Here is a 22197-nt window from a genome sequence, read left to right on the forward strand (position 1 = left end):
GAAGACAAGAGAAACTCTTCATGAAATGCTGAGGCAGACAGTTGCTGTGAAGCTGTTCTCTCTTGGATATTCTGCTTGAAGATTTTATCTCACTTTGGAATAGTTATGATGGACCCTTTGCAAGGAGTAATGTTTGTGTTCTTCATGAAGGTCAGCTCCTTTTGTGTAAAATTTTGTGTAGGAAGCTTTTGTGTAGCAAGCTTTCACTTGCTATTATTTTAGTTGGTTCATGTGTATGTTTCTAGTAGAATATGTATGATGTTTTTTCTATGTTTTTTGTATGTTTTACAAAAAAATAAACTGTACTCATAAATAATAGTTATACTATCTCACCCCTCAATTGGATAGGAAGTCATGACAAAGTGTATTGAGATGACATAAAAGTGGCACTTTTCACAGGGAGACTTATGGGGATAAACAGTCTACCTAAACATCACAAAAACTGTAGGATTAGCAAACTTCCATTTCCCATTTTGGCAAACTTAAGTAATTTGTACCAGTTCTTTACTGAGCACAGATATAACATCTGGAAATACTATGAAAAAAAATCTGCTTAAATGCATTATATTCTGAATAACATAGTGAAGGATGGTCTAGCCAAGATCTGCAGGTGAGAGCAGACTGGACATACAGGTTAAGGGTACTGTGCCCTCAGGGCTGGGTGTGAACTGGTTTTTAACCAGTCCCTGAGGAGACTACCTCAGAATAATATCATTCCAGTCCCTGAAATTGAATTAAAGTGATCCCTAAGTGATAGTGGCTCCAGGTACCTGGCAGCAACAAAATTAAATCTTGGTGGAAATATCATGTTGGTTTCATTTGTGTTCTGTAGTTTTCCAAAATATTTATTAAAAATGTTCAGCAAAAAATAAAAAAATAATACAAATGAGTAGGACAGTGTGGACAAAAAGGAGCTGAAATATTAAAATGATAGTAAAAGAAAGGAACCTATATATAGGAGTAATCTGATACAAAATAAGAACTAATATATTATATTGTAGAATCTAAAGGAAGATTTATAAGCTTCGCAAAGAATTTTAAAATAGGGAAAAATACAAACAAAATAACTGAATATTTATAATAATTTAAATTAAGAATCTACTGATGGATTTAACAGCAGGATACAACTGAAGAGAGGTTAGTAAATAGAATGTAGATCAAAACAAAATATGCAGACTAAGAACAGAGAGAGAAAAGGGTGAAAAAGATTCAGTATAAATGAAATAATCATATAAGATACACCAAGAAGGATAATATACATCCTTTGGAGTCCTGGATTAAAAGCAGAAAAAGAGTGGGACAGAAGATACATTTAAAGGGATAATAACTGAGTATTTTTTTCACAACTTCAAGAAATTTCACAAATCATAGAGATGATAAACAAAAAGAATTCTGGACTAAATCACACTAAACCTCAGTCAGTAAACTCAGAAAAATAAAGACAAAAATATTAAAAGCAGATAGTGAAAAATCAACAGATTAACTTTAAAGTAGCAACAGTTAGATTGACATTTGAATTGTCAACTGAAACAGTGAGAAAAGTTAGGTCATTTTCACTCATAGACATAAATGTAAAAATACTAAATGAAATATAGTGAAGATAGTCTCACAATATCTTAAAAGTGTTCTATAACACACCCATGTTGGATATACCTCAGAAATAGAACTTGTTTAAGATTTATAAACTGATCAATGTAATTTATTTATAAAGGGAAAAACTAACTTGATTATTTTAATATTTAATATTTAAATATATTAAATTTTAAATATTTAAGTATATTTTATATAAATATTCATGTATATCTAAATGTGAAAAATAAAACAAAACCTGAAGAAAGTAATTCAGTCATGACTTGGGATAAAAAAAGCAAAAGCTTTACCATATTAAAAAAGATTGATAAATTTGATTTTATAAAATTAATAGCTTTATGTAGAGAGAGCAGAGGAGAGATATTTATAGCACATATATCCAGTAAAGAATGGATATTCACACTACAAAAAAAATTTCTATAAGTAAACATGAAAAAGACAGAAAATACAGCAGAAAAATGGGCAAGAGATTTGAGCAAGGATTTCATAGACAGGGATATCTTACTGGGCAATAGATACAGGGAAAATTGCTCAGCCATAGTAATTATCATGGAGATGCAAATTAACACAATAATTGGATGGCTTGATATGCTCAGTAATATAGCTAAAATAAAAAGACTCACATTTCCAAGTGCTTACAAGGATTATGGGCTACCCGAAATTTTATACATTGCTGGCCACTAGCCATTCTGTCTCAGAAGAAAACTCATTCAGCAGCTGAAGTGCGACAGAGATGAGGAGCTGGGAGAGAAATCTCTGGAAGCTTTTACCTCTGTGGGTCAGCTGACCCATACCTCGGTCACTGGAGCCTGCGATTGGTGAAGGAGAGCAGAGTGCAGTGCAGAGGGGAAAAGGGCAAGCTGGGACCCATCAGGTGCACACAACGCAGCTACTGATGAACACATCAGAGAGTCATTTCGTATTCTGTTGCTTTTATTCCCCCCCTCCTGCTGCAGGTCTTGTGCAAATTCTAATCCAGCACCAGACAGGAAGTTTCTGGGAAACATAGCTCCCAGATTAATAAAATTGACAATACAATTATTCAACACCTTTTACAATAAAAGTTTAACTATCTATAAGCAGACAAAAAGATGAGAGACATTTTTATAGAATTAAGAATCTGGACTTTGGAATCCAGCAATCCTGGAAATTTTAATGTAGTCTTTACTGTTTGTGTGATCTTGAGCAAATTACTTAACCCCTTGGACTCTTGGTTTCCTTGCCCATAAAAGAAGAAATATGATATATGACTCATAGATTTAAGGATTAAATTTTATAATGCATATACATTTCTGAAGACAGTACCTAGTTCATTGAGAGCTTCAGTAAATGGTTCCTTTTAGCAATATCACTGCTGAAAACTTGTAAAGATCATTGGACATTAGAATTTTCTGAGGAGCTTCTAAAATACAAGATCTGTCTGGAAAAAGTCCAACCATTGTTAATATAACAAGAACAGTTTGCACTACATGGATATAACCTGGCAGCCAAGGAGAATGGACAGGAATGCGCATGCATGAATAATGAGACTTCAGTATACTAGTCAGTGAGGGTGGTAGATGCCATTGAGTGAGCATGTGTACTGTGTGGCTGTTGCATTAAAAAAGACTGAGCAAGTAGAGCAATGAATCTGTATCAGATTTTGTGTTAAGCTGAAACATTCCTCTGTGGAAGCTATTCAGGTGATTCAGAAGGCCATGGCTATGGGCAACTGGTGATTGGCAGCTTCATCGTGACAATGCACCTGCTCATGCATCACATCTCGTGCAGGTTTTTTTTGTGAAACATAAGATCACCCAGATGATTCAGTCCCCCTACAGCCCAGATTTGGTGCCCTGTGACTTCTGGCTTTTCCCAAAACTAAAATCAGTTTTGAAAGGGAAGAGATTTCAGACCATCAGTGAGAGTCAGAAAAATACGACGGGAGAGCTGATGGCGGCTGGCAGAACTGTGTGAGGTCCCAAGGGGCCCACTTTGAAGGGGACTGAGGCATCGTTGTCCTATGTACAATGTTTCTTGTATCTGTTATCTTCTTCAATAAATGTGCCTATTTTTCATATTACATGGCTGGATACCTTCTGGACAGACCTCGTGTATAGATGCAGACTCTGCCAAGAGAGACAGATTTATTTGGTATATTTCCCTGTCAGTAAAGGGAAAATGGAGACAGGATATTCCCTACTGTACAAAATTCTTCAGTCACAGACCAAATCAGACCCTATTAGCTTTCTGTAGACCAGAATTCTTAACAAGTTTTGTTACTTTCCTATGCGCTCTAGATGTGTTTCAGAGGGTAGACCCTGGAGTTCTTTCAATTTACAAGTCACTGATGACCTTGAGTGGAAGTGTGAAAAATCCTTGAAAGGGACATAGGGAATATCTTCATTTAAATCAACATTATTTTGAGAAGCTGGTACTACAGAACACTAAACTCATTTAGATTCCTGCTAGTAATAGCTTCAGTGTGTTACCTTTTAATGAACTTTGTACAAAACGGAGGCATGGAATGAATGTGAGACATTCTTAGCATACCCTCCTTATCACTGCCTACAGAAAGAAGTAATGTCATACCAAACAGAACTGAAATGTGAGATACCATGGTGAATTAATTCACAGGTATGCTGAATGCAACGTAAGTGAAGGGAGGTGAAAGTTTGCTTCTTAGAATTTAGTGGGAAGGTAACTACTAATTTTCAAATGTACATGAGATCCTTTTCATTGGCAGACACTCTTTAATGCTTTGGAAGTTTAATGCTCTCTGAAGAGGACTTAAGAGTTTTTACATGCCATTTGTTATGCATTCTGGGAAGGTGAAGTGGAAATGGTAACATTAGGGTCATAGTGTGTTGTTATTGAAAATTGAATTCTCTTTTGACCTCTACTTCACAGTATTTGTATATTTTTTCATAAAATGAGATCATCCATATTTTAAGACTTAACATCTACCTTTCAGGTCTGCCCACTGGTTTGTGAGCTGCTTTATTTTCTATTGTGTACTGGTTAGCAGTTCAACTGTTAGAATTGTATTTTCTAAGATTTTCCTTGTTTCACTCAAATCTGTGGTTTCTTTGAACTAAACTGGTGGTATAAATTACCAAAAAAGGGAAGAAAGACACAGGTATTAAAATATTATGTTTTGGGAAAAGTGGCATGCAATGAACTTTGGAATAAAGCTGAGAAATGAGCAATTTCTGGTGGTAGTTTGAATTCTGCTCTAAATTTTGGGACAAATAAAATTTCTTTCTATATTTCCCAGATTTAGATAAAATAGTTTTGTGTGATTCTTCATCCACAGATACAGAATTTGAAATGGCTTTTTCTCCCTTAAACTAACCTCAGTTTTTGGCAGTAATTAATGTATTCAGTAAGTATTCATTTCTGTCTAAAATGTTCCATGAACTCCTCTAGGGAATAGTGAAAACACAAAGTCTAGTTTCTTCTGGGGATTACAATCAGTTGTTCCTACAAGTAGGGATGTTCATTGTTGGCCAGATCCTCATTAACCACAGGCTCTGTATTGCCTGCTATCTTTCGTTCAGGCACGTGCTTTAACCCCTGGAACTCAAGTGGTGTGAATTCCTCCATCACTAACTGGACTCTGAAATGGTCTTCGGCCATTGTCTGTAGATGTAGTGATAGAAACTTTAAAAGATACCAGCTGTCAGAAACAACATGTACCAAGCACTCTCCCAATTATCTGCATGTGCCATTTTACTCAATCCTGACAATAATACTAAGAAGTATTATTATTTTTTATTACTGTTTATGCTGTTACAGGTGTCCCAATCCCCATCCCCGCTCAGCCCACCCCCCACTCCCATAGTCAATTCCCACACCATTGTCCATGGCTATGGTTCCTTCATATATGTTTTTTGACTAATCCATTCACCTTCTTTCAAACAGTCCCCACCTCCTGCCTCTCCTCTTACTGCTTGTCAGTCTGTCCATGGTTCTATGCCTCTGGTTCTAATTTGCTCATTAGTTAGTTTTTTTCATTGGATTCCTCTTACAAGTGAGAGCATATGTATTTGTCTTACTATCATTTTGTCCATTTTCTTGGGTTGAAGAAGGTTTTTAAAAAGTCAAAGCACTTGACCAAGTTTACTTAGCAATTAATAACCTAGCAGGGAATCAAATCCAAAACAGTCCAATCAGAATATCAGGCTCTTCACAACCTACATGAATAAAAGAAATATTATTTTTCTTATTTTTAAATATAGATGCTAAGGTTAATTAAATGTCAATTAATTTAAAGAGACATTGATTTTATAATAGCTTTACTTTCACTGTATTTTCTCTTATAAACATATACCGACCCTAATGGGTAGGGTGACACTCAAAATTATTTGACTTCTAAAAGCAGTACTTATATGGAAAAATAAATAGATGTTGGGAACTACTTTTACTGTACTGTAAGCTTCTTGAGGGCAGAGAAAATTATTTTGTTTAACTTCGTGTTACCAGTGCTTAGATCGCCTCTGTTACGTACAAGGAGGGCAATAAGTTTGGTAAATGTATAAGTACATGGATAATGAATCCCATTGCTAATTAAGTAGAATAAGGGCCCAGATATCCAAATATAGCATATATGCTGCAAAAATTGTAGTGAAATGAATAATTGGATAAACAGAGTGTTGGTAAACAAAGAAAAATGTGGGAAACAAATGTCAGTGCTAAACACGAGGAGTCAGATAAGTTAAAAGGGACAGTTGCTTTTTTGAACATTCTTCCTACTTTGTTTACTTAAAACTGATACCAAGAGTACTCATCTTGAAACAAAAGTTAATAAAGCTATTATTGCAATTTAACTGCTAGTGTGATGTTGTATGCATTTTATTTTCCTTGGATCACATAACTAGGTATAATTACTTAAATTTAATACAGGCAATCCCTCAAAAGAAAAAAAAATTATATCTGGAGAGAGCACATTGAGTTTGGGGGTCCCAAAAGAATTAATTGTTTTTCTACTTCATAATTATAGGGAGACCAGTGAGAGGTAATGAATATTTTCGAGACATGGCATTTTCATGTTTCTTTGTTTTTAAATGTTGCTTTTATATATATTTTTCTATTGATTTTAATTAGACAGTCCTCTATTTATGAGAGACTAGAGGAAATTTAATATCCTCAAATTAAAGAAAACAAAAGAGAAGACAACATTTAGCAAAATTGATTCTTGAATTGTACTTTATGTTATGATTTGAGCTTTTCTTTATCTTTTTTTCTTAAGACAGATTTGATATAGAAAAAGTGCACCCCAGAAGAGTGCTGTAAGCTTTCATAGCTCTTTTCTGTGGTGAATGGTGTTTCATTAATTTCATATGAAATCTTCTTGTGTGACAGTATAATTATAATATTATACAGCTTAGCTGGATGGCTTTAAATGATCTGCCAGTACAACCCCAGAAATGAAGGGTCATGAAGGGTATGAGGAGTCTTCAAGATTCCACTTTGAAAACTAAGTATTCTTGGCAAGGGACAAAATTGCTAATGTGTTTCTATATTTGAGGTGACTTCCATTGCTCATAAGGTATCTTACAGCTCAGTGCAATGTCTCTAATTCTTTGAAATGCCAGTCACTTCAGTTTACATTTCTCTTTGCTTTGGGTAAGAACCTAGGAAAAATGTACTGATTACTGATTGAGAATATAGCATAGATAGGAAAGATGAAACACTCCCTCCACATTTTGGTATAAGATGTGAAGAATATATAAATATAGTTTTGGATATTAGAATTCACTCCATAAGTTGGAGACTTATTGGGAGTGTGGTGGGCAAAACTTTTGTCCACTGAAAGCAGCTTTCTTTAGTTCATTAGTGAGAGCACACTGACATTCAAAAGTCATGAATTGGCCCTTTCAGTATTACTCATTTGAATTTATCCACATCCATCAATTTCTTGGCATATTGGAGCTCCTATTGCTTTTAATGAAAGTTACAAATAAAAGAGAAGAATAGCATAAATGTAATCTCAGCTCAGTGAGAAATAAAATTTCTTCCTCTCTGGTATGTATCGGTCTCTACTCTGTAACACAGAGTTCAATTTTCGCCCCCTCAGCACGCGTAGTTGGAGAAAGAAGGATTCAATTAAGACCACCTAGAAATGAAAAACCAGAAGTTGTACTGTGATTTCCAGCTTGGTACTATTGTTTTATTTTTCTCCACAATGCTGCAATAACCAGTATGGTGAGTAGAGAAAAAATAAGTCAAACTGATGGTATGACATTATGGAGAGATAATACATATGATATTTTATTTTGTATTTTTCAGTTGGTTACAATGTGGAAGTAGCCACAAGATCTTGATGGTATATTGTAGTGAAAATAAGTTGGACTAGGAGTTTATTTGCTGTGTGACTGTGAATAATTTCCTTGGCCTTTGGACATAAATGTATTCATTTATAAACTAAAGATGGACTATATGGTCATATGAAGTACCTCTAAATCCTAAAATTTATTGACTCCCAGGTTACACATCTACCGCTTTGACATTAGAATGCTGTGCTGGGCTAAGGAATTGGTGGACCTATTTCTTCTTATTCAGTTTATAAATTGTCAGAATGAAAAATAAAAGTGCCGAGTAATTTTGCATGAACTTCCAAAAAGGTGAAAAATTTAAGAGACTTCACAAAGTTCATGTCTTAATCTTTTGTGTTTGACACATTAAAAATGAATATGTTTACCCATCACATGCTACTATGAATTAAGAATTCTTGTTAAAAATTCCTCTTGAAAATTTTTAGTTCTTGAGGGCCCAAATGTTAAGGAATGCAATTTTGAAATGTTATTTATGCATTAAACAACAATCCAGCACATTCTGGTACAATCTGGATTATTATTATCAAAGTATTAAGTTCTTTGAGAAAGTAGAATTGTCATTGAATCCTCCAGGATGGCACAAGGCAAATTTTGATATAGTGGAAGCATTAGTACTTCCAAATGGCAATGCATACTGTTACACACAAAGTTCAAGAATAGAAAGCAGAAATATAAAGTAATATGAATTTTAAATTCTGCCTTGAATTTTGCAAACAAAACCGTACACCTTTTACTTTGTTTTTTAAATTCTTCATGGCCAAAACAAAGTGAGGTTCAGCAAATTATCTGGAGAATTTTGAAAAATGTAGGTCCTAAATATATGAACCTGGAGAATTTAAAGGAAGTAAAGTGATTTATTGGTATAATTTACTACTCAGTATACGTTAAATACTGTTTGAAGCAAAATAATTTAATAAATAGCTAACAAGCAATAAGGCAGGCAAGTAAGCAAGAAGGTCAGTCAATGATGAGCGATGTATTGTCTTCCTCTCTTCCTCACTTCTTTGATTTATTGTAAAGAAAAGAATGAATTTTCTTTTCATAAACATTAAAAAGTTATTGGCAGGTATGTTTGTTAGCAACATTGTTAATATCAGAGAAAAGAAAATGATTAAGTCTAAGATAAATGGTGTGATGAAGTAAAATATGGCCCATGCATTTGAAAGATGATCATTAAAATGAAGATTTTGTAGATATAGGTAGGTACCTAGGCATGTAGGTTGTGTATGACTGGCTGAAATTCTGATTGGCCAGTGGTTTATTCTAACTGGTTTTGTCCCTGCCAAACGGGTTGTTAAATATTTTAAACATTATATAGAAGACATAATGCTGAAAACGTTTTAGGATATAAGGTTATTTGGACAGAGTTTCATGCAAAATTTAACAAAATGATTGATTTACCTATTTTAGAAAGCCTCTTGAATATTTAAAAAATAAAATAATTAAAAATCAGTATAATATCTTCTGAAATGATAAAGACAGGTAGATGGTCAGTGTGATCATTGTAAATTTTATGCACTTTGACTGGCATAAGAGACATCCAGGTGGCTGGTAAATTCTTGCTTGAGTCTGCAAAGGTGTTACTGGAAGACATTAGCATTTGAATCAATAGACTGAGTAAAAAGATGCCCTCACTGGCATAGGTAGACATATATAATCCCTTGAGAGTGTGAATTAAAGTGGAAAAAGGGTGAATTTGCCCTCCCTTGCTTAAACTCAGGCATCCATCTTCTCCCTTCTAGACATAAGCACTCCTAGCTCACAGTCAGTAAATAAAAAAACTGTTTAAAACATAAAATCATAAAAATGTATATATAGAGAGATTAATTTTTACATTTAAAACATATAAATGTATATATTCACCAATCTTTTGATGAGGCAAGGGCTTTCTATAAATCTGGGACCAATGATTAAAAATTCAAATTGCCTTATTATAGGCCATATGTACATAATGCATTACTTATAATTTTCCTTTAGAGTGAGAATTTAAAACATAGGCAAAGAAAATTGACTGCAGAATCCTGCAATGTTTTTGTGATTGTTTTTTCCAAATCATTTGAAGACATTTCACTATATTTAATTTGACACCAATTTTTTGTCTTTTACTTATTAAAATTTTTTTCAATTGCAGTTTACATTCAATATTATTTTGTATTAGTTTCAGTTGTACAGCATAGTGGTTAAACAATCATACACTTTACAAAGTGTTCCTCCTGATATTTCCAGTACCCACCTGACACCACAAATAGTTATTAAAATATTCTCGACCATAATCTCTATGTTTTACTTTACATCTCCATGACTGTTTTGTAACTACCAATCTGTACTTCTGAATTCCTTCACCTTTTTCACCCAGTTCCCCGACCTCCTCACCCTCTGGCAACCATCAGTTTGTTCTTTGTTTCTATGAATCTGTTTCTCTTTTGTTTGTTCATTTACATTGTTCTTTAGATTCCAAATACTCATATAAGTGAAATCATATAGTGTTTTCCTTTCTCTAATTGACTTATTTCACTTAGCATAATTCCTTCCCCTCTAGGTTCATCCCTGCTGTTGCAAGTGTTAAGATTTTATTCTTTTTATGGCTGGGTAATATTTCATTGTATATATACATCACCACTTTTTATCCTGTAGTCTATGATGGGCACTTGGGTTGCTTTCATATCTTGGCTATTGTAAATAACACTGCAGTGAACATAGTGGTGCATATCTTCTTTCAAATCAATATTTTAAATTTCGTTAGCTATATTCCCAGAAGTAGAATCATTGGGTCATAAGGCAGTTTCATTTTTAATTTTTTGAGGAGCCTCCATACTATTTTCCACAGTAGCTGTACTAATCTTCTTTCCCATCCACATCTTCACCAACACTTGTTTTTTTGATATTTTGATAATAGCGATTCTGACAGGTATGAGGTGATATCTCTTTGTGGTTTTAATTTACATTTCTCTGATGATTAGTGACCTTGAGCATCTTTTCATATACCTATTGGCCATCTGTATGTCTTCTTGGGAAAAGTGTCTATTCAGGTCCTGTGCCCATTTTTTAATTGGATTGTTTGGTTTTTTGGTGTTGATTGGCGTGAGATCTTTATAAATTTTAAACATTAACCCCTTATTGGATGTATCATTGTCAAATATCTTCTCTCATTTAGTAGGCTGTCTTTTCATTTTGTTGATGGCTTCCCTTCCTGTCTAAAAATTTTTTAGTTTGATATAGTTTCATTTGTTTTTTTCCTTTGGTTTCTTTGTCTCAAGGATATATATTAATTGCTAAGAGAGATGTCAGAAACTTTACTGCCTATGTTTTCTTCTAGGAGTTTTATGGTTTCAAGTTTTATATTTAAGTCTTTAATCCATTTTGAGTTTATTATTGTATATGGCATAAAACGGTGTTCTTGTTTCATTTTCTTGCATTTACATGTTCAGTTTACTAAATTCCATTTATTGAATAAACTGTTTTTAATTCATCGTATGTTCTTGTCTCCTTGGTCACATATCAACTGACCATATGGGTGTACGTTTATATCTGGGCTTTCCATTTTGTTGCATTGCTCTATAATATCTGTTTTTATGCCAGTACCATGCTGTTTTGATTACTATAGCCTTGAAGTGTAGGTTGATATCAGGTAGCATGATATCTCCTTTTTTTCCCTTTTTCAATATTGTTGTGATTATAGGGGTTTTTCATGGTTCCATATAAATTTACGGATTATTTGTTCTACTTCTGTGAAAAATGCTGATAGCAAGTTTTTGAATGGTTTTATTGATTGACTCTTATGAAAGGTTCAGCTTAATATTCATAGAAATAATAATCCTTCTTGATTTTCATATTTCATGTTTATATAATAGTTTATTATATTATTATGTAATTAAATTACTTTACTTCATTATATTATTATGTATTATAAGCACAGTCACGTCTGACATCATCAGGTTTGATAGCAATAGAATAATTTTTGTGTCTACCATGAAACATCAATAAGTAAGCAAAATATGCAGCTCATTTATCCAAATTCTATTAACTCTTCTATTAATGGTTTAAAATTCTGAAAGCCAGCAAATTGTGAACTATCTGGAACCCACTGAAAAATTGCTGTAATATTTTTTCTTCAGTTATGAGGCCAGGGAATTTTGTGGCAGTAGTACCAACATAGTTTGAATGACTTTATTTGTAAAGCAATAAGCAACAGCATTAGATCTTGTGACACAAAGTAAGTCAGCATTTCTAAGTCATCAAAAACAAGAGGTCCCTTAAGATCTGATGGCAATGAGGCAGACTGAAATAAGCATTTTCTCATCCTCAGGATTCTAAAACAACAACAAAAAAGATTCTAGAAGCACTGTCTAGGTAATATAAATAACCAGAATATAGTAGTGGTTTCTATGATACTTAAAACAGATCTGATTGCCAAATAGAATATTAGAACATTTTGTTTAGTGGCATTCTATTCTTTTGGGAGCCAGGAAATGTTTCTAACCAACACTGATTTAGAAAGAAAGATTTTTCACAAAGATTTTATTTGTAAAAAATCTTTAAGTCAGCTTTCAACAATTCCATTCTCCTACTCAACAATGTAATCATGCTCACTCTTAAAAAAAACAAAACCAAAAATACACCTCCACACACACAAATAACAATTACCACAACAGAAAAGCAAAAATTATGAAATCTTCTCTTGACTTCTCCTGCAAACCTGGCCTCATTTCTCAGACTCTTTTTGTAGCAAAATGCCCAGAAAGAATGGTCAGTACGTGCTATCTCTAGTTCCCTTTCTCCTATTAAAAAAAAATCATTCTAAACCAGTTTTTTCCTCTGATAGTCTGCTGATTCTACTCCTCTCAACTTTAGCAGTAACCTCAACATTAGTAAATCAAATGGTGAATTCACAGTCTAACTGTACTTGACCTATTGGCAGCATTCAACTAAGTTATTGTACCCTCTTTTTTGATGTACATTTTTATTTTCACCTGACTCCTGGGACAATATGAACCTTCTCATTCAACTTCTATCTCATGGGCTACTCTTTTGAAATCTACTTTCTTGGTTCCCAACCCCTATACTTTGGAGGATCTCAGGGAATAATCCTCCTTGCACCTACACCTCTCCAGAGGATTTCACCCATTCTCAAGGTTTTAAATATTATCTGTACGCTGTTGATGTCTAAATTTATTATGTGGCCTACATCTCTTCCCTAAAATCCATACTTAAATTTCTAACTTCTTAGTGAATACTTGGATATCAATAGAAATCCCCAAATCAACATATTTCAAACTGAACTCAATCTTTCCTCCAAACTTCTCATCAGCCTTCCCTATCTGAGTATATGACTAGATTTTCCTTCATGTTGCTCAATCAAAACTCTCGGATTTGTCATGATTTAGGTAATCACACAGTCTATCTATTTATAAATCCTTCATCTCTGTCTTTAGAGTATATCCAGAATCCAAACATTTATCACCACTTCCTCTCCTCACCAACCTTTTACCTTGATTTTTGTCAATTATCTTCTAATTTGGTCTCTCAGCTTCTACTCCGACCTCCTATAGTCAGTCTCCACAGAGAAATTATCCTCACTCCTCAACATTATCTATCCCGTTTCCTCCTTTGATTTCCTCAATAGCACTATTTACCATCTAACATGTGTGAGTTGACTATAGTGTGGTGTTTGTGTGTGTGTGTGTGTGTGTAATATAAAAGGGCACCCTCCTTTTTGCCACTCAGTGAAAGAAGCATGGCTCTAACTTAAAATGATTGATCAGTTGAGGGACAGTGGAATGGGAAGATGCTTCTTTTCAGCAATCTGTAAGTTACCCTGCTGAACTTGAATGATCAAAAGGATCCTTATTATTGAAATTTCACTCAGTCAACTTGACAAATAGCCATTAGAGTTCAGAAATGTAGTTCTAGACAATAATAAGTCACATTCAGTTATTTTGAAAATAACTTTAGAGCTAACAGTCAGTGATACTCATAGTTACCATTACTGGGAACCTTGTATGAACTGGAGGATATTTGTGCATGTGCTTTATATGTGTTATCTCATTTAATCTTTGCACTAATTTTCTGTGTAGGTATTTTTACCTTATTTCCAAGGTGAGAAAACTGAGGCTCCGGGGGTTAAGTGACTTACTCTATGACACTTGGTAAATGGCAGGCCTGTCTGGCAACTGGCCATGTGTTCTTCCTAATCACTGCAACTTGTCGTATGAAACAGCAATGGAGATCAATGGCTGTGGGAACATAGCAGCTCATGGTTCAAAGTTCAAAGAGATTTTCATGTATTTTGAAAATATATATCTTTCCATTGCATTTTCACTGTCTGAACAACATTATGTTAACTCTGGTAAAGGAAAATTAAAACAGAACGAAAAAAAAGAAAAAAAAAAGAAAAATAACACACACACACTCTTTGCTGGCATATGGGAAGATTTATGAAAGAAGTGTCTGACCTTAAAGAAATCATATGTTAATGAACATGCTTCATTAGATAGTGTGCTAATAAACATGTGTGTTAATGAATACAAGTCATACTGTCCCTCTTTCCCAATTCCGTTTTTCACATACCAGTCTAGTACAGCTATAGTCTTATGACATATTACATGGATATTTTTACCATCTTGCATTTTTAGCTTTACTGGCTATATGATGGAAAAGTACAAGAAGATTTTTAAATCAAAAACACGCAGAGTTTTATTTCAGGATGAGTGCTTCTCGATATGTGGTCACTTTTTTAAATACTCATCAACAAGAAGGCACTTCATTGGTCACTGTGCTGGACACCAAAGATGATCCCAATGCAAGAGTAAAAACTTGATAGGGCTGCTAGCAATACAAGAGAAAAACAACAACAACGCATTTTTCCCTCTTTTAAAACTGCTGTGCCCCAGAACATAGTTCATGAATCCAAATATAATTTCACTAAGGAAAGAAGAGAAAAACCCTAAATGAAAAGAGTGCTGGTTGCATGAGAGATCTGTGGAATACAGCATAATTATAATTACTATATGATAGTTATAGTCACTATAAAATGTTATGGCAAAAAGTAATATTTTAAAAAATTTAGTGATTGAGTATTGTGACTATCAGAATTGCTTTTAGTGGGAAGGTAATGCTGTTGACTCACCAGACAATTGCGGTACAGTACAAGAAGAGGATGGAAGAGCAGAAAACATGTGTGGATGTCGTGTAATAGGTGCCAATAAAAAAGACTGAGACAAAAAAAAGAGCCAGGTTAATTAACCCTAGAAGAGAGCCCTGAATAGACACTTAATACATATTTATTCTATATGTCATTCTCATTATATGGAATATGTATAATAACAAATTGGCAGATGTGGGATTACCCTTTTAAAAATAATATGAAGCTAATTATATTTGATTCAGTTCAATAAACTCAGTGCTGAGGCCATCTATAATGGGGCAGTTCAGTTTGGTGGCCAAATATACAGCCAGTAGAATCAGAAAAATCTCAGTTTTACCCTTCACTCTGACATCCTCTAACTAGCTAGGTGATCTGGGGGACATTATTCACTGCTTGATTCTTCAGTTCCTGGGTCAAAAAGCACAACAGGGTGGTTATGAGAATTAAAAGAAAATTTATATTAAAGTTATTAATATAGTGCCTCTCACATAAGAAAATTTAAGGAAATTTTCAAATTTTGATTGATTATTATATTTTATTGGCTTCCCTCTCATCTTTCATTCTTTTCATTCTTTTGATTTTTTTAAGTTAGAGAATCTTTTGCTTATAAGTTGTTAGTTATCTTTATTTCTGAAGTTAGAGACATTAAATCTCTTTTGGAAAAACACAGCTTGATAGATATTATGTCAACGTGTTGTTGGGAACGAGCACAGCTGAAGATTTCTTTGGCCTAACAGGGGTTTTCTTCTCTCATAATTTTTGCAGTGTGGATATCTGAGATCACTGAGGAAGGGGTGATCAAATTGGTGGTAAAAACAAGAGGTCTCCCAGGAAAAAAGGAATTAACACCCTGATCTTTAATATTTTAAGAAAACGAGCTTCATTGCTGTATAATGTGCATACAAGAAAATCACCAATTTAAAATGCACATTTTCTGACCCTTTTACTTTCAATGTTCAAACAATTAGGTTACATCACTGACACACTGGTATGGGCCTCACTGAGGCCATCACGCAGAAAAAAACCATGTGTCCTTGAAGGGAAACTTGCCATAAGTAGAGGAGGAGTAAGGGTTAGTGTCCTGGCATCAGTCTCTAGGTCTGATGTGTATCAGAAGAACAACAAACTGCCCACAGTTCTGCAGGTCTCAGGCTAAATCTTGGAAGTGCAAATGTTCTGAATGTTTCATGGAGAAAAATGTGAAACATATATACATGCATATGAATTTAAGATTCATTCAACAGCAAAAAGATGTAACTTTGTGAAGTATCTTTTATAGGGATATAAGGAAACAGTGACTGAACTGACCCACAAAAACAGTGACTTTTCTTCTTTTCATCTGAAACTGGAAAAGTCAGTGTTCATGCTGCCTGTCACTATCAGAACCAATGAGTAGAGACCAGGATTAAACCTCTATGGGCACTTCATTCAGATGACTGGTGATCTGAGAAGACAGTGGTTTATGTATCCTGAAAGACTGTCTTATATTTCATTTCAAACTGACCATTTTTATAAGTAGAAGAAAAGTGTAGGTAATGGTGTTGGAATTAATGAGAAACATAGGTAAGGGGTTTGGAATTTAGGGAAAAGGTTATTCAGATAGAAGCTGCAGTCCTGCAATTTTTTTAGCGTCCTTTCATCTGTTGAGCAGTGATTCTTTTTCTGTGTCCTGGGCATGGATGTCTCTCCCTGGAGCACAAGGGCTCAGATACCATCTTGATTGATTGCAGTCCTCCTGGGGCACAAAGGTCTAATTGCTGTGGGTCTTCTGGAGCCAGGGTAGGCCATACCCCCAGTTCCTGGAACAAAAGCTTTTTACATGCATTAATTACCAAGTTTATTAAGTATCACTTAAGAATAAAAATTTTCCAACTTCTGAGTTCCCCCATCACATTTACTGCAATAATAGCAGTTGTAGTAGAGAATGGAGCTTTTCATATACTTACTAGCTTTCTTCCTAAATGAAGCATTGTGTGCAGAGTAGTCCTTTTCACTGTTATTATGTGGGGATATGAGCCTGTTGGGCTAAGTAGTGGGAAAGCAGGAATGAGACAAGGAGAACTTTTTGATAGTATATTGAAGGATTATATTTATATTACCCTAACTATTGAAAGATATGTGACCTTATTTTGAATCTGAAGATGACAAAATTACACACACACTCACACACACACACAGACACACACTGAGTCTGTCTGGAAAAAGTCCAACCATTGTTAATATGATGAGAACAGTTTGTGTGTCATCGAGGTAACCTGGCAGCCTAAGAGAGTGGACTGGAATGCGCATGTGTGAACAATGATGACTTCACTCTACTAGTCATTGGGGGTGGTAGATGCTGTTGAATGAACTTGTGTACTGTGTGGCCATTGCATTCAAAATAATTGAGAAAGTAAAACAATGAACCCACATAAAATTTTGCATTGAGCTCAAACATTGCTCTGTGGAAACTATTGAAATGATTAAGAAGGCTGTGACTCTGGGCAACTGGTGATGGGCAGCTTCATCACAACAACACTCCCACTCATGCATCATATCTCCTGCAGAGTTTTTTGCCAAAACATCAAATCACACAGGTGACTCAGTCCCCCTATAGCCCATATCAGCACCTGGTGACTTCTGGCTTTTCCCCAAACTAAATCACCTTTGAAAGGGAAGAGATTTTAGAGTGTCAATGAAATTCAAGAAAATACAATGGGGAAGCTGATGGCAACTGGGGAAAACTGTGTGAGGTTCCAAGGTGCTTATTTTGAAGGGGACTGAGGCATTATTGCCCGGTGTACAATGTTTTTTATATCTTGTATCTTCAATAGATGTCCTTATTTTTTATATTACATGGCTGGATACCTTCTGGACAGACCATATATATATATATATATATATATATATACACACAGGCCTCCAGGACTTTATCCCTGTCACTGCAGGATCTAATGGAATAAATGGGGCAGCTAGACAGGGAACCGACTTCAGCTATAATTGAAGTTATAGTTACCAATGGCATTATTTCCATCAAGGCATGGAACTCAGGTGAAAGCCCCATTCACTGATTTCTGTGATGTGCTGTGTGAGTGAGAGAGAGTGTGTGTGGTTGTTTAGTTGTAAGTCCACTAAGTACTATAGTCAAGGGCTTAGACATATAAGCCCTATATAATATTTAATAATTACCATATTAGTTAGCTGCTGCTGAATAACAAATCACCCCACCACTTAGAAGTTTAAAGTAACAATCATTTATTATTGATCACAAGTTAAAAGATCAGCTCAGTGCTTCTGCAAATCTGAGCTGGGCTTGGAAAGGTTCTCTCAGTGTCTGCAGTCAGCTGTGGGGCTGTGAGGTAGCTTTACTGATCTTGTCTGGATTATCTCCTATGTATGGGACCTCAGCTGAGACACCTGGGCCAATTTGCTCTCCTGTACTTCTCATCTTCTGAGATACTAGCCCAGGTATATTCTAAACAAACTCAGAGGAAGAAGAGAACGTATGGAAGCCTACAAAGGCTGTTGAGGTTTTGAATTAGAACAGGCACACTATCCTTTCTGTCACAGTCTATTGGACAAAGCAATTTTAAAAAATTAGTCCACATTTGAGGAGTGAGAATGTAGATAACCCTTCTTGTTGGGAGTTATAAAATCATACTGCAAAGTTGGTAGATACAGGGTAGGGTGAAGTATTGTGGTCTTTTCTGAAATTAACCTCCAGCATATAATAAAGAAAATTTAAAAATCACAATTAACAAATGTTTATTAAGTATCCACAAATTAAGCTTTATTTTAACTTTATTACTGCTATATTAATTATTAACAAATATTTCTTTGCATTTGGCCATGAGAATACATCTTGTAGACTTTTAACTATAAGGCCCCCAGATATTTTATTCTGAAAGCCATTTATGCATTTGTACTGAAGCCATCATGCTTCCCACGAACTGCTCCTGACCAATAACTGAGCAAGACAGAGATACTAAAACAGACTTGTTTCTGGCTGATGTTGACCTCCTCTGATGGCTAACTTTGTGTCAAAAACTGCCCAACAACCTTTCCAAAACTGTAATCATTCAGCCTCGGGTTCAGCTGGTTGTTGTCCTAATACATGACCTGAAGATTTGTGTTGAAAGAAACAGGTTTTTATTAATAATGTTCCAATTTGGCAGGGAGTGGGGGTGGGCATTGAGAGCACTCCTGCTCTGAGCCCCTCTCTCCCATGAGACTCAGAGCTTGCCTTGCTCCCCAAAAGATTACAAGCCAAAACCATGCCCAGAAGTTCATTTCCTTATCTGTCCTTTTAGGAGCTTAAACCAGTCATGAAAACAGATCTCCATTCTCTCTGGAATGTGCACGTGTGGGTTTCATAGTCGCCATCCTCCCGCAGCAGCTCTCTCCTTCAGGATCTGGGGTGCACTGCTCTCAGTCCCCAGGCAGCAGTCAGGACACATGTGCTGTGCTTCACTGGATCATAGTGGCTCAGGGGCTGCACCCCCGTGAGGTACATGTCCCAGCGTGGGACGCTGCCTCCAGGAGCGGGCTTCCAACCATGTGGCGCGGGGCGGGGAGCAGCTAAGCCCCTGGTAGGCCCAGCATCTGCCAGACCCTTGAGCACTCCCATCCATGTGAGGAGCAAGGGTCAGAGACCCAACACGTCCAAGTGCACCTGCAACCAAAAGCCCAAAGCCAAGCTCCATGAGCCAAGAGCGAAAGAGAGCCAAGATCCTGCAACCGACACCCAGAGGCCACAGAGAGCTTCTCTCTCCCTCCTGTTTAAAAAAACCCTCTCTCCCAGAATCCCATGCAATCTGGAAGCCAGTGGGGTGTCCAGCTTTTTAACCAATGGCCATGTTTGTCTTCGCTTCTTTTTCTGGGCATGGGCAGGAGTCTCCAGTCACCCAGGGCAGGGGGTGCAGCCCACACAGCTGACCCAAGCACTGTGTAGCTGGTGTCAGGAGCTGGAAGCCCCAAGGTTGTAGGCTGTTAAGTTCCAGCTCTGGTTTCAATCCAGGGAGCTCTGGGCCCCTCTTCCTGCTAACTGCACTGTATTTATATTGGCCTCTTACTTGGGCAATTTCCCTTTCCAGGCATTCCCTTCACTGGCAGAAGGCAAACTGCTTTATTTACTCTTTCACTTCGGCACCCTTCCTTCCTCTTGCCTTTCCCAGCAGGAGAGGGAGCAGTCTCTGTGCTGGATTTGGAGGTCCCCTGACTGAACTGGGGTCCCTTGGTTTCCAGCAATTTCTGCTCTATCCTACGCTGTTACAAAATTTCCTTAAACTATATGACAGTGGAGGAGGTAACCACCCATCTTTCTATGCTTCTCTCATCGGAGGCAACCACAATTGTGGTCTAATGACTCTCCTGGTGGCCCTCTTCCCAGCCTCCCTTTAGGTGTTTTCCCTAATAAATTCCTTGCACATTTATTTCTGTCCTGGCATTCACAATGGACTTTGCAGAGAACTTGCACTAATTCACATAGCAAATCACAAATTAATAAAATTGTTAGAAGACTTTCAAGTTGCTTTTACAGATATACAGAAAGATAGATGTAGACTTAACATACCTCTCTGTGTGTCTATAACTCTATTTCTGTCTGTATCTGGGATGGTAGGCTGTGGGTAGTAGTTATATGTTTGATAGTTTTTGGGGTGTAATCTATATAAAGAAAGTGTTTTTAGAGCCTATCAGCTCTTATAGTGGTCCTAGTGTGTGCACTGGTAGGAATAAAATGAGGTCAATCACTTATTGAGTTCCTATTTTATTTTTGACTCACTTCCATATGCAAAATATACAGAAATTAGAGTGTGCTTATTTTCACCTATAATGATTCCATGACTACTTTGGTACAGTTAGTTTCTTCTTTTTCTTGTGATTGGTACACTGGGTGATTTTGTTACTGTTATTGTCTTTTTGCTGACTATCACTCATGTCCTGATGTGACAGCTGTGTAATTCACCGAACTGTTGGCAGGCCTTAACAATCCAATAAAGCGATTCTGCCTAATTTGTCCTGGTCATAAAACCCTTAGGGAGACTATTCAAAAACTGGCTGTGATTGACTGAGATAAGAAAAAATGCTCAACCTGTTGAATAGTGTCTCAGTCTATTTGCTGTGGTATATGTATATGTTTATATAAATTTGAATGTATGATGGGTATATATTCACAGACACATGCCTCTGTTGAATTCTGAATATTTCAGCAACTTTTTATTAATACTAAGTCCTATCCTTATAATCATTGTAATCTAGATATTACTTATATTGTTGAACAAAGAGAATAAAAGTCCTGTCTTTAAACTGGAATTTTTTGTAAGAGTTTATTTTATTTTTATTATTTACTAATTTATTTTATGAAAATATAGTTAATATACAATATTGTGTTTCAGAACATAGTTACTTAACATTACTGTACATAATAAAGTGATCGCCACACAAAGCCTAGTAACCATTTGTCATCATACAAAGTTATGATATTATCAACTATATTTCCTATGCTATACATGACATCCCTGTGCCATTTGTGACAACATGGATGGACCTCGGGAACATTATGCTAAGTAAAATAAGTCAGACAGAGAAAGACAAATACTGCATGATTTAATTTATACATGAAATCTGAAAAACAAAACAAACAAACAATGTAAAACAAAATCAGTCTCATAAAGAACAAACTGGTCCTGGCTGGTGTGGCTCAGCGGATTGAGTGCTGGCCTGTGAACCAGAGCATCGCCAGTTCGATTCCGAGTCAGGGCACATGCCTGGGTTGCAGGCCAGGTCCCCAGAAGGGGGCACTCAAGAAGCAACCACACATTGATGGTTCTCTCCATCTCTTTTTCTGTCCCTTTCCTTTCTCTAAAAATAAATAATTAAAATGTTAAAAAAAAAAAGAACAAACTAATATTTGCCTAAAGAGGAGTGGAGGGAAAGGCAAAAAAAGGTAAAGGGAAATAAGAGATACAAATTTACAGTTGTAACTGTTTGATTGAGATTAATTCACATACCATACAATTCACCCATTTAAAGTATAAAACTCAATGGCTTTTAGTATGTTCACAGAATTGTGCAACCATCATCATAATCAATTTTAGGATATTTTCAACAGTTCAAAAATTAATCTTATATTCAATAGTTTTTGCCCTTTTACCTCATTCGTCCATC

This window comes from Furipterus horrens, unplaced genomic scaffold (assembly GCF_987537825.1).
Source record: "Furipterus horrens unplaced genomic scaffold, mFurHor1.1.pri manual_scaffold_5, whole genome shotgun sequence".
Taxonomy (NCBI): Eukaryota; Metazoa; Chordata; class Mammalia; order Chiroptera; family Furipteridae; genus Furipterus; species Furipterus horrens.